This window comes from Eptesicus fuscus, chromosome 12 (genome assembly GCF_027574615.1).
Source record: "Eptesicus fuscus isolate TK198812 chromosome 12, DD_ASM_mEF_20220401, whole genome shotgun sequence".
NCBI classification, from domain to species: domain Eukaryota; kingdom Metazoa; phylum Chordata; class Mammalia; order Chiroptera; family Vespertilionidae; genus Eptesicus; species Eptesicus fuscus.
The window spans coordinates 41,101,581-41,112,447 of record NC_072484.1 but is presented as its reverse complement, the minus strand read 5'-3'; the positions used below and the strand labels follow the sequence as shown (position 1 = coordinate 41,112,447).

The 10,867-nt window shown below is 49.9% G+C and overlaps 1 long non-coding RNA gene across 1 annotated transcript; it reads right to left on the bottom strand.

Annotated features, from left to right (window-relative positions):
* Positions 1-2,820: 2,820 nt before the first annotated feature.
* LOC129150973 (uncharacterized) lies at positions 2,821-10,120 on the bottom strand. The gene is made up of 3 exons (XR_008557768.1): positions 9,883-10,120; positions 4,826-4,985; positions 2,821-2,919 (listed from the first exon to the last, which is right to left on the bottom strand). It is a non-coding gene; the product is annotated as an uncharacterized LOC129150973 (long non-coding RNA).
* Between the last annotated feature and the right edge of the window lie 747 nt (positions 10,121-10,867).

The following is a 10,867-nucleotide window of genomic DNA, read 5'->3' as shown; positions in this document are numbered from 1 at the left end:
GCATGTCCGGAAGGAGGCAGGATGGAGGAGCAGAGGGCAGGGCGCCTTAGCACGGAAGACACCTCTGGGCCAGCAAGCAGGAGAGGGCACCGGGAGACCACAAAGACACCAAGGCCCAGGGCTCAGAAGCCAGTCCTGGGAAGCCTGGAGCGGCCCACAATGGAAAGCAGAAGCGAGAGCAAGGCAGACACCTTGCTAGGTCCTTCCCTTCCAGCATCTGGAAGCTTCCCTCTCCAGGCAGCTTCCCCAGGGCTCTGGGGGGCAGGGCCCACCCTGTACACAGGCCGCCCCAGCCCGAGGGGCAGCAGGAATGGCAGCACCCGTCGGAGGTGGGGCCATCCCGCCGTCTCTGGCAGCAGTGGGAGTCGCTGCTCGTTTGCCCTGGATCATTGAGGCCCTTGGTACCGCTGGGGCTTCCAGGCAGTCGTCTGCTTTGCCATCATTTATGTCTGTACATACACATCTGGAAGGTCCATATGGTCTTTACTATTGTTTTCACGTCTGTGTCCCAGGAAACCAATAAATCAAACAAACCCCTCACCGCCCGGCCTGAGGGTTTAAATGAGATGTGGTCCTGCACCCATGAATCCTCTCCCCCCTCTTCCTCCCAGTGACGGGCTGGAGACAAGGGAGGAAAACCACTCCCGCCCCTTTAAAAGGCAAAGCAGGCATTTTCTCTGAAGTATTGGACTAATCCCCTCAGTTTTTACTTTTCATAGTGTATTTTTCCAGAAACTTCTTTTCTTGGCTCTCTCCTTCTTATCTTTCAGGTCTCTACTCAAGTCACTGAGACCCTCCCGAACCTACCCACCCATTCGCTCCTGACCTTGGCTGAAGGTCTCGCTGAAGGTCAGGGAGCTGCAGAGAATGCCGTGCGGGGTCCTGCCCCTTCCCCAGGCTCCATGCTCATCAGCAGCCTGACCCTCCTCTTCCCTCCTCCCTGGATGGGAAAACCATGCCCTGCTTCACCTTTGATTCTGAAAAGCCCTTTGGGGGAGAAAGAATAAAACACTGTACTTTGTTTTGTGCTCTTTTCCCCTTTCTTACCACAACACCATTCTGCCTCCCCACTACCAGAAGAGTCCATTTGAAGACGAGAGAAAATGCACGCTCTATCCATCCTCCCTACCCAGTATCCACGCCCCTTCTTCTTTAGAAACAGCCAACTTCGTTCACAAAGGGATTTTTAAAGCTCTCGGGTGATTCCAATGTGCAGCTCAGGCTGGGAGTGGGAAGGTGCCTAGTTAAAAGGCTGCATTTCCCAGACTCCCTTGCAGCCCAGGGTAGACCTAAGTGACAGTGCTGACCAATGAGATCGAAGCTGACTCTCCAGGTGGAGCTTACAGGTGTGTTCTTTAAAGGGGATGTCGCGAGAGATCAACTACCCTAAATTGCTGACAACCCTGTCCTTGGTTTTTTACCACCCAATTTTTTTTTTTTATTAAAGGAGAGAAAAATAACATTTTATTTTGTCTCAAACACTTGTAACTTGATATATCATTTTATGTAAGTTGTTCCTTCAAAACAAAGCTCTCAAAGGCATTCAAAATGGAGCATCTTGCAGTACCTTCGTTTACAGCATGGTGCTCAGATTTGGCTTGCACATGAGAGTGACCTACTGTGCTTTTAAAACTGTCAATGCCCAGGTCCCCCTCTGAGGTTCTATGTAATTGGCCTGGGGCACGGCCTGGTGAAGGGGTTTTTAAAGCTCTCAGATGATGCTAATGTGCAGCTGAGGCTCTGAGTCACTGGCTGATCGATTCTCTCAGTGGCTCTCTCATCAAACACTAACGAGCACCACAGTGGACCAGGCCTGCAGCCCAGTGGTTCATCAGCAGCACCCGGAGGGCTTGTTAAAGCGCAGGGTGTCCCCACCCCCAGTCGCAGCTTTAATGGGCCTGGAGTGGGCAGAGGATTTGCACGTCTAACAAGCTCCCAGCTGGTGATGCTGAGGGGGCGTGTTTTCTTTCACCTCCAGCCTCTCCCTCTTGTGCCCTTTCCTTAGCAAAGAAGCACATTTCCAGCCATTCTGCCACCACCCGGCCGGGGCTCTTCCCAGAGCGTTTCTCTGATCCCCAGCGTGACTTGCCTTGTGGGAGGCTCAGCCCAGCTCTTTTCACCGCCTGCAAGAAAAAAGCCCCTTTGAGGCCGCCACTGGGGAGCCCATGGGGAGACTGGTGGTGTGTTCACAAGTCTCAGAATGTGGCGGAGGGGAAGAACCTTCCAGAGAGGCCCAGAGAGCATCCCAGGGATACCAGCTGAATACTAGGAACTCAAGTCCCTGTGGAAACATACTGGAGAGCAGAGGGCACCCCCGGGAGGGCCTGTAATCTCACTAGAGAGCTTGGCATGTGTTTAGGCAATGGACTGTTGCTTAACATCAGAGCTCCTCAGCCTTCTGAGGGTTGCATATTCTCTTGAGTAGTGGATGACAGCTCTGGACAGCCTCCCCCCCCCTAAACCCCCGCCCCAGAAAAATGCATCTAAGTATGAAATGTCATTGTTGGTTTCAGGGGGTTCAAGAATTGCCCCGATTCCACCCCTGGGCCTGGGAGTAATGCACCCATCCTTAGGACAAGAGAAGTGGCAGCATTTCAGGCTGACACCTGGCACAAGATATCTACAACACTTTTTCCTTGCAGGCGGTCAGAAGAGTAAAGACAAGGTGTTTGGCAGGAAAAGGGGCCAGCAGATGACAGACTGTCAGCTACATAATTGTCAGATATTGGATAAAATAAAATATTGATTAGCAGTAATAGGGCCCAGTGAGTGGAGACTTTCCACCAGAGACACACATACAATTCTTGACTTTACCAACCATTTATTTACCCAACAAGTATTTATCACAAATCCACCATGTGATCAGGACTCTTTTGTGAGCTGGGGACATAGCAAGGTCCCTCTTCTCGCATGTCTGGTCTTGTAGTGTGGACACAGAAAATAAACAAATGAATAAGTGATGTCAGGAGGCGAAGAGTACTACAATGAGGGGAAGGCTTCAATTAAAAGACAACTTCAAAGAAACAAGAATGAGGGGAAGGAACAAGGTATTCCTGGAAGGGTCTGGATAGGTGGAACAGTAAGTGCAAAGGTCCTGAGGCAGGTTGCACTTGACATGCTTGAGGAAGAGTAAGAGAGTGGGTGTGGTATAGAGTGAACAAGGGGAAGAACAGAAAAAATATGAGGTTTGTCCGAGGGGGATGCAGGGAATCCTTGAATTTTGTGCTCAGTGGGTGACATGCTCTAATTTAAGTTTTAAACATAAATCAGCTTCCAGTGGAGAAAATAAATAGGCTTCCTCAACACTCTCATGATAGTAATGATCAGTTATATTCTTTTGCCTTATCAGATTAATTATCAGGGGTCAGCAAACGTTTTCTATAAATATGCCAGGCAGTACATAGTTTGGGTTTTGCGGGCCATATGGCCCCTGTCATAAGCACTCTGCCGTTGGAGCGTGAAAGCAGCCACAGACAACGTGTAAAGCAATGAGCCTGGCTGCGTTCCAGGTGCCAACCTTCCCAATTCGCCCGGGCTGAGGGGGGCTTCTGGTACCTAAAACTTTCCGTGCGAACCTGGGATAGGCGGGGCAAATGGGGACCCTTGGTAAATTCCAATTAAACTTCATGTGTGAACACCAAGATTTGATTTCATAGGTATTTCCCACGTCGTGAAATAGTATTCATCTTTTGATTTTTTTTTTTCAGTAACTGGAAAATAGAAAAACCTTGTTTAGTTCATTAAAAACCAGCCTGGATTTGGCCCACAGGCTATAGGTTGTCACCTCCTGGCCTTACTGACCCATCAGTAAAGTGCACGACCATGAACTAGCAGTGCCATTAGGCCTGCCCTCCTTGCTGTTCCTCCTCCATCCTGCTCCCGGGGATGCCAGTCCCTCCGCCCCCCCCCCCCCCCCCCCCCGCCCCCGCCGCCTCTTTAGCCTCATCGCCGGCTAGTGCATGATGTTCCTGCCACACCCGTTGGCTTCGCGTTCTTTGGCTGTTCCAAACCCCATCCCACTTGAAGATTTTACACAGCTGTCCCCTGGGAATTCTTCCCCTACCGCTCCATTCGGAGAATAAACAGCTCCTGCTCTGAGAAGTTTACATACTCTACTAGAGGCCCGGTGCACAAAATTTGTGCACGGGGGTCGGAGGGGGGGGTGTCCCTCAGCCCAGCCTGCACCCTCTCCAATCTGAGACCCCTCGAGGGATGTCTGACTGCCCGTTTAGGCCCGATCAGTTAAAAGACAACTTCAAAGGGATCAGTTAAAAGACAACTTCAAAGAAACAAGATCGGGTCTAAACGGGCAGTCGGACATCCCTCTCACAATCCAGGACTGCTGGCTCCCAACTGCTCGCCTGCCTGCCTTCCTGATTGCACCTAACCACTTCTGCCTGCCAGCCTGATCACCCCCTAACCACTCTGCTGCCAGCCTGATCACCCCCTAACCACTCCCATGCCAGCCTGATTGATGTCTAACTGCTCCCTTGCCAGCCTGTTTGCCCCCAACTTCCCTCCTCTGCTGGCCTGGTCACCCCTAACTGCCCTCCCCTGCAGGGTTGATCACCTCCAACTACCCTCCCTTGCAGGCCTGGTCCCTCTCAGTTGCCCTCCCTTGCAGGCCGGGTGCCTCCCAACTTCCCACCCCTACTGGCCATCTTGTGGTGGCCATCTTGTGTCCATATGGGGGCAGCCATCTTTGACCACATGGGGGCAGCCATCTTGTGCGTTGGAGTGATGGTCAATCTGCATATTACTCTTTTATTAGATAGGATTATTCCTGCATCGGGCTTTCTTATACACAGACACCCTCTTTGTTTACCCTCCCCACAGGTTGACCAGCAGCCTGTGGCACGGCCTGGACTGACAGCTCTGCTCCAATGGGAACACACGGCTTAACGGAGACAATCAGTTCTCTGGCTTAGGGATCCACGCTGGAGATGCAGGCAGGGAGGAAGTCCCTTGGTAGCCACGTGAAGAAACTGAAAGATACCCAAAGGAGGCAAGCAAGCAGCGGCCACTAAGCAGCAGGGGCCACGAGACCCCAGACTTGGCAGAAGATTGGAAAAAGCAGTAGTTATACGTGAGTTATATATCTGTGAGCAGAAATTGTGGGTAAGGGTGGTGACAGGACAGCCGAGAGAGCAGAGAAGGGAGCAAATGATAGAGGCTTGGTTTATTTCTCCAGTCCTGGGAGCGGCCAGTTGCCCCGGTCTGTGGAGCGCTCACGAGTCCTGGCTACCTACCACTTTCCACGAGGCCTTACCTTCCGACAGTTTGGGAACTCTCACGTGATTCCCGTCCCTTTACTGCATGCGGCCTCTTCTAAAACACTGTCCCCAGCCCAGTGTTTTGCACAGAGTAGATGCTTAATAAAGATTGCTGCAAAAATGATTACTCGAGATCATCTAAGAAAAAAAAATGCTTTTTGCCACCAAAATTTCCTAACACACCGCCTACCTTTGGACCCTCTAGGGCCCTTCCTTTGCTTTTTTCAATTAATGTATCACTCTAATTGCTGAGCAAAGGATCTGAGATGACCTGAGCCCATGCAGAGACACAGGGGAGACCAGAGCGGTCTCGGGCACCGTTGTTATGCTCAGTGAGAGGGTCTGTACATACAGCAGCCGCACATCCAAATAGTAGGAGATAATCTCTGACCTCTTCGTATCCAGCTGCAACTGGACGCCACGTAGAAAAGCAAGACAGGATGCGCTGCGTGGAAGACAGGCAGCGTTAAAAATGAGATGGGCTTAAATGAGCTCTTTATTGGGCTGAAGGTGCCAGAAAGGTGAAAAGGAAAGGACTTGCTCTCTAGGTAGAACAAGATTAGTTCTTGTCTGGTGTGTTGACTGGGTCACCTGACACTCAATAGAACGACCTCTCTCACTCCTCCGCTTATCAAAAAAGCCGATTCTGCTGCCAGGGAAGTTCTCAATGCAATCAGTTTGGAACACTGAGGCAACAAAGGTGGAAATCTTTTGGAATCACTGAGGTTATGACATGCAGGGACATAGCCTACCACGTGGGGGCAGTATGATACATAGAGAGTGAGGGCTGGGATTACCAGGATGTTCATTTCAGCCTAAATTGGAAATCACAGCCCTGGCTTTTCCCTGGTTAAAAAAAAAAAAAAGTGTCTCAGTTGAATGAGAATTTAAAGGCATGTAACCCAGCTCCTTTGAGAAATTAAAATTCTTTACATGTGCACTACAAACACACAGACACACAGGCAACTGCCCTAGTCACCTGCCAAAAGGGCAATGTGCTTCTTTTATTTAAAAGGCGATGTTTTCTGTGGATGTGTGGCTGCACGTTTGAGAGGAAAATCCCTACCAAGGAAATTCCAGGCTCAGTTCAGTTGCTCTCCGGAGGTAATTGCTGGGAGATGCTTCGGGAACTCGAAGCGAACTTGAGCTCTGTCAAGGTGGATACGTCTATGCTTCGCTTGCCGAGGTCACGGATTTCTCTTTCATTGGTGGCTGCCTGAAGCACCAGAGTGCTTCCTCCCTGGAGTGCTTGTCCCTTCTTCTTTCATGCCTTTCTCCCACACCACAGATGGCGTTTCCTTCCTTTCAGCCTGCCGTCCCCGTACCCACTTAAAAAAATCTGTGATTAAACGCTGCTCTGACTCATTTGCCTGTGTCCTCACTAGACTGGCAGGCCTATATTCTGGAAAGGGCTTTTTTTTTTTTTTTTAAATTCTCAGTGACTAGCACAATGCCTGACACATAGTAGGAACACATGTTTGGATGTTGGTTGAATGAGTGAATGAATTATTCATCTTTGCGTCCTATGCACAGTGTTCAAATATTCTAGGTACACAAATAGGCTTGCATCACATAACTCTTATTTCAGAGCATATAGGTGATCCAGCTTTCTAAGTTAGGCCCTTGGAAGTCACTTACAGTGTCTTACCTTTGCACGTGTTTGAAACCCTTCCTTTTCTTTTAGAAAACTTAGAAGGGAACTTGGATATTAAAGAGTAGAAAGTGGATGCCCCATTCCTTCAACTCCCCACAGGCCCTAGGACTCCTGTGGTGGGTTTGTCTCCAACAGCCTCCCTGAGCCGGTCCCCAGGCAGGGGGAGCTGAGGGGCAGGGAGACATGCAACTGGTGGCCGTGGCGTAGGGTTTCCGTGATTGGGGAGGAGGCCGCAGTGGAGGAGCCGGGCTCATGACCTGCCATGGGGAGCGGTAACCAGCCTGCATCATCAAAGACAGCCAGCTCACGCCTTACCCAGCTCCTGTGAAACATAAAAATTCCTCCCACACCACTGAACGTGTTCTAATTCATTCCGTGACCCCTATCAAGTCCCCCTCCGCAGATCCTGTCTCCTTATGATGAAGGAACTGGCGAAGTAAGAGCAGCAAGATCATCACTTCCCGCACTGACACCCAGTACGACCCACGGTCCTTTGCCTGTAACCTCTTGGCAATGGAATCATCCAAATAAACAAGAGCAATTATTTCCCAATAGCAACAAAGCAGAGGGTAAATCTGACTCAGTGCTTCTTCATCTGGGAAGAAATCAAGGACATAATTCAAGAGCCTGGGCACCTGTCAGGGCTCTGTGATGGCATCTAGTCCCTGGAAGTCTTAATGTCTTTGTGTGACTTAATGTCTTAGGGTAACTATCTAACTCCCAGATTGAGAGCAGCCCAGAGAGGGGACCAGGCCTCCTTCTTCTTTGTGTCCCAGATCCCAGGACAATAGGAGGCACATAGTAACCATGCAACCCATGTCTGTCCTTTGCGGTCCAGCTGGGCCACAGACTAACTGAATTGCCTTGGGCACATTCCTCAACCTTTCTGGGCTTTGGCTTTCTCAGAACAAAGAGTAAAACTGGTGGAAAGCAAAGGTTAAGAAGAGTTCAGAAAAAAGTATAGATGAGCCATCTACCTATGACAACTGCTGTGCTATTTCACAGCCCCTGGGGGCTGGCTGGTGCATTGGACAGGCCTCAAGTGGCAATTGTCACGTTTGGGGTACACATTGTCCTACGATGAAAGGGCGTGCTTCTCAGAGCGAAGTAAGGCCATCTCCCGGGAAGAACCCTCACCGTGTGGCTGCCTGGTTGTCTGCTGCCTCCCACCTCCAGTATGACTAACTGCACTTCCAAGCGGACCCTTTCATCTTGCAAACTACCTTGGGAGTCAGTGAGTGTCCCCGGGCGCGCTTTCTGGGAGAGGACCGGCAATAGTCATCGAGGGGATGGTGGAAACGATGAAGCTGGGCTGGGGAAGGAGCAGCAGGATTGTATGAGCCATGGCTTCAAAGTGGAGGGCGGAAGCGTTGCCCTCCACGTGTGTCCCTTAGCGTTCTACACAAAGAACGAGGCCCCATTTTGGATGCAGAACTGACGCAGGCAGGAGTCATAAGCTGTGAGGAGAGCCAACCCAGTAGAAATGACGCAGACTGCCCTTCCTTTGTTCCCTGTTTAATTCCACCAGAGCCAAACCTCATGGAAAGCGGAGGCATGTGTGAGGCCAGCTTCGCATGGTCACTGAGCGTGGGGACTTTTGGGACCCGAAGGCTCTGGGTCAGCCATGGTCACATCAGTTGGCTGGTCCCTAAGTTGGCTGAGCCATGTCTTGGTCACCCCCTTCCTAACTCCTAAACTACCACTGAGATGTCCTTCCCTTCTCCTCCCCTTCTCTTCATGATTACGGCTCACAGCACTTGGCCTTCTCTGCATCGTGAACACTCATAGGAAAGCTTGTCATGTGACACAACTCGCTCTCATCCTACAGGCTTCCCCGAAGGATTCCTTGGCAAAGCAGCCAGGGGTGGGGGGTGTTGGGGGGCTGAGGATATTGATCCAATCCTGGTGTGATTAACCCAGCCTCTACATGGCCCCAGCTGTGAACAGGAGGTTGTGGGGAATAATCAGGCCAAGGAAGGTGACACGCAGAGGACATTAGATTCGGGAGACCCACGTTGAGCTGTAGTTGCACGACCAGAGGATTCCATAAACATTCTCAGTGACAGAAAATGAAATAGTGTGGTCGGGAGTGATGGGAAAGACAGCAGAGCCCTCTCCCAATGCTTGTTCAACTAGTGCTTTCTCAAATTAAACACAAAAATGAACGATTTCAGGGGCGTCCGGTTCTCCTGTTGGCACTGGCTGAGGTGGGAGGGGATGCGGGGCAGTCAGGAGTGGACCTCCTCCTCTTTGATGGGAGCTTCTCTGACCTTGACAGTGAGTGCGTCATAGATGTGTGCACTGCACTCCAGTGGTGCTTTCCAGCACGGGACTTGGGATAATTTTACAAAATTTTGCTCATTTGCTAATAAACATGATCAATCAGAATGGTCCCAAACCGAATGTGAGCCAGTGAGCGCCATGTCCGGAAATGACGTCAGACACATATAATTCATCCCTCATGCCTAGGTCAGTGCCAGACACATGGGAGCCACTCAGGGCATATTTATTTGATAAATGAAGGGCTGATGAGTGACTGAATGGTTTCTGGTGGTTGCTCCAATCCTTTCAATTTGATTGAACATATCCTGGTTCATTTCGCCAAGTCACGAGAGAAGCTTTAGCCGCACACAAACAGAACCTACTCCTTACTTTAAATGCCTCTCAGAGGAAGAAGGTGCATCACACTAGACCACCCAGCTGGCCCAATCGTCCCGGAAGCTGCTTGGGTTTAAAGTGTTCAGATTTGCTAAGGAAACTCACACACAGCTCATATATAATTTCCTAATGGTAACTGATTGAAACATAAGGAAGAAGAACCTAGCATACAAATTCACTAATCAGCCTGGTAACTGATTAAAACTAGTAGAAATCGAACATGTTCTAGAATTTCTGAAAGGTCAATTTTTGGAAAACTTACGTTTTTTAATGATGAAAAGTAAAAGACCCACATACCTTAATATCGTACCGATAAACCTGTGGTTTGCATAACTCAGCTCTCACCCGGTTTTAGTTTTCTGTGTCTAACCCTTGCTTAACTATTCATTTCAACTCAGTAAGCGTGGGTTGCACAATTACCAGGTGCCCAGCCTCAGGCTGGGTGCGTTGGGGAGCGCTGCGATCCTTTCATTGGCTCAGGAAAACATGGACATTCATCATCAACTTAAGTATTTAACAGCATGCGAGAGGCACGGTTCAGATGACACATTGGTTATGAGCATAAAGGGCCCGGAATTTATTCAGTAACCACACATAACTGGCAACACTGCGCTAAGCGGAACCTTCTTGCTCATTCCAAACAGATGCCAAGGCAATTTATTGAGCGGAAGGATTGCCTAACAGTAGCTATTTAGTGTGATAATGGCGTTTGATAGTTTGGACACAAACACCATTGTCACACTCCACAGCTCTGCTAAGGAACGTCTGTGGCTGTGACGGTGTTAACTTCACCCGCACATCCGTCCACCCTGGCCACCAATCACCAGGCACCTCGCCAGCTTCGCGCAGTAACCTGAGCGGAGAAAAGAGGGATCACGGATGGGGAGCATCTCGAACGCCGGGAAGAGGTGAAGACTCACAGATGTCAGGCTTATGTGTTCAAGCTGATGCAGGGATCCACATCCTTATGTTCTATCACCACCCCGCAGAGCCTCCCGCCAACAGGAAGGAAGACTTCCTATGGAAATGGGTGAGAAATCTGTGTGCATCAGTTTTCTAAAAGGGCTAAGAGAGAAAGAATCCCTAGAGGGCATCGATTTTAGGAAATAAATACTTAGTGGGTCGCCACATTATAATCCGTAATCATTTGACTGGGTCCTCCCCAACTCTCACCTCACCGTGTATCTCAACCCGTCAGTAAATGTGGTACATTCTGCAGTCTAAGAAGATTAACACTATTTTGCCTGGGGATATGGCTTTTAGAGGGGCTGTAATCTACTCT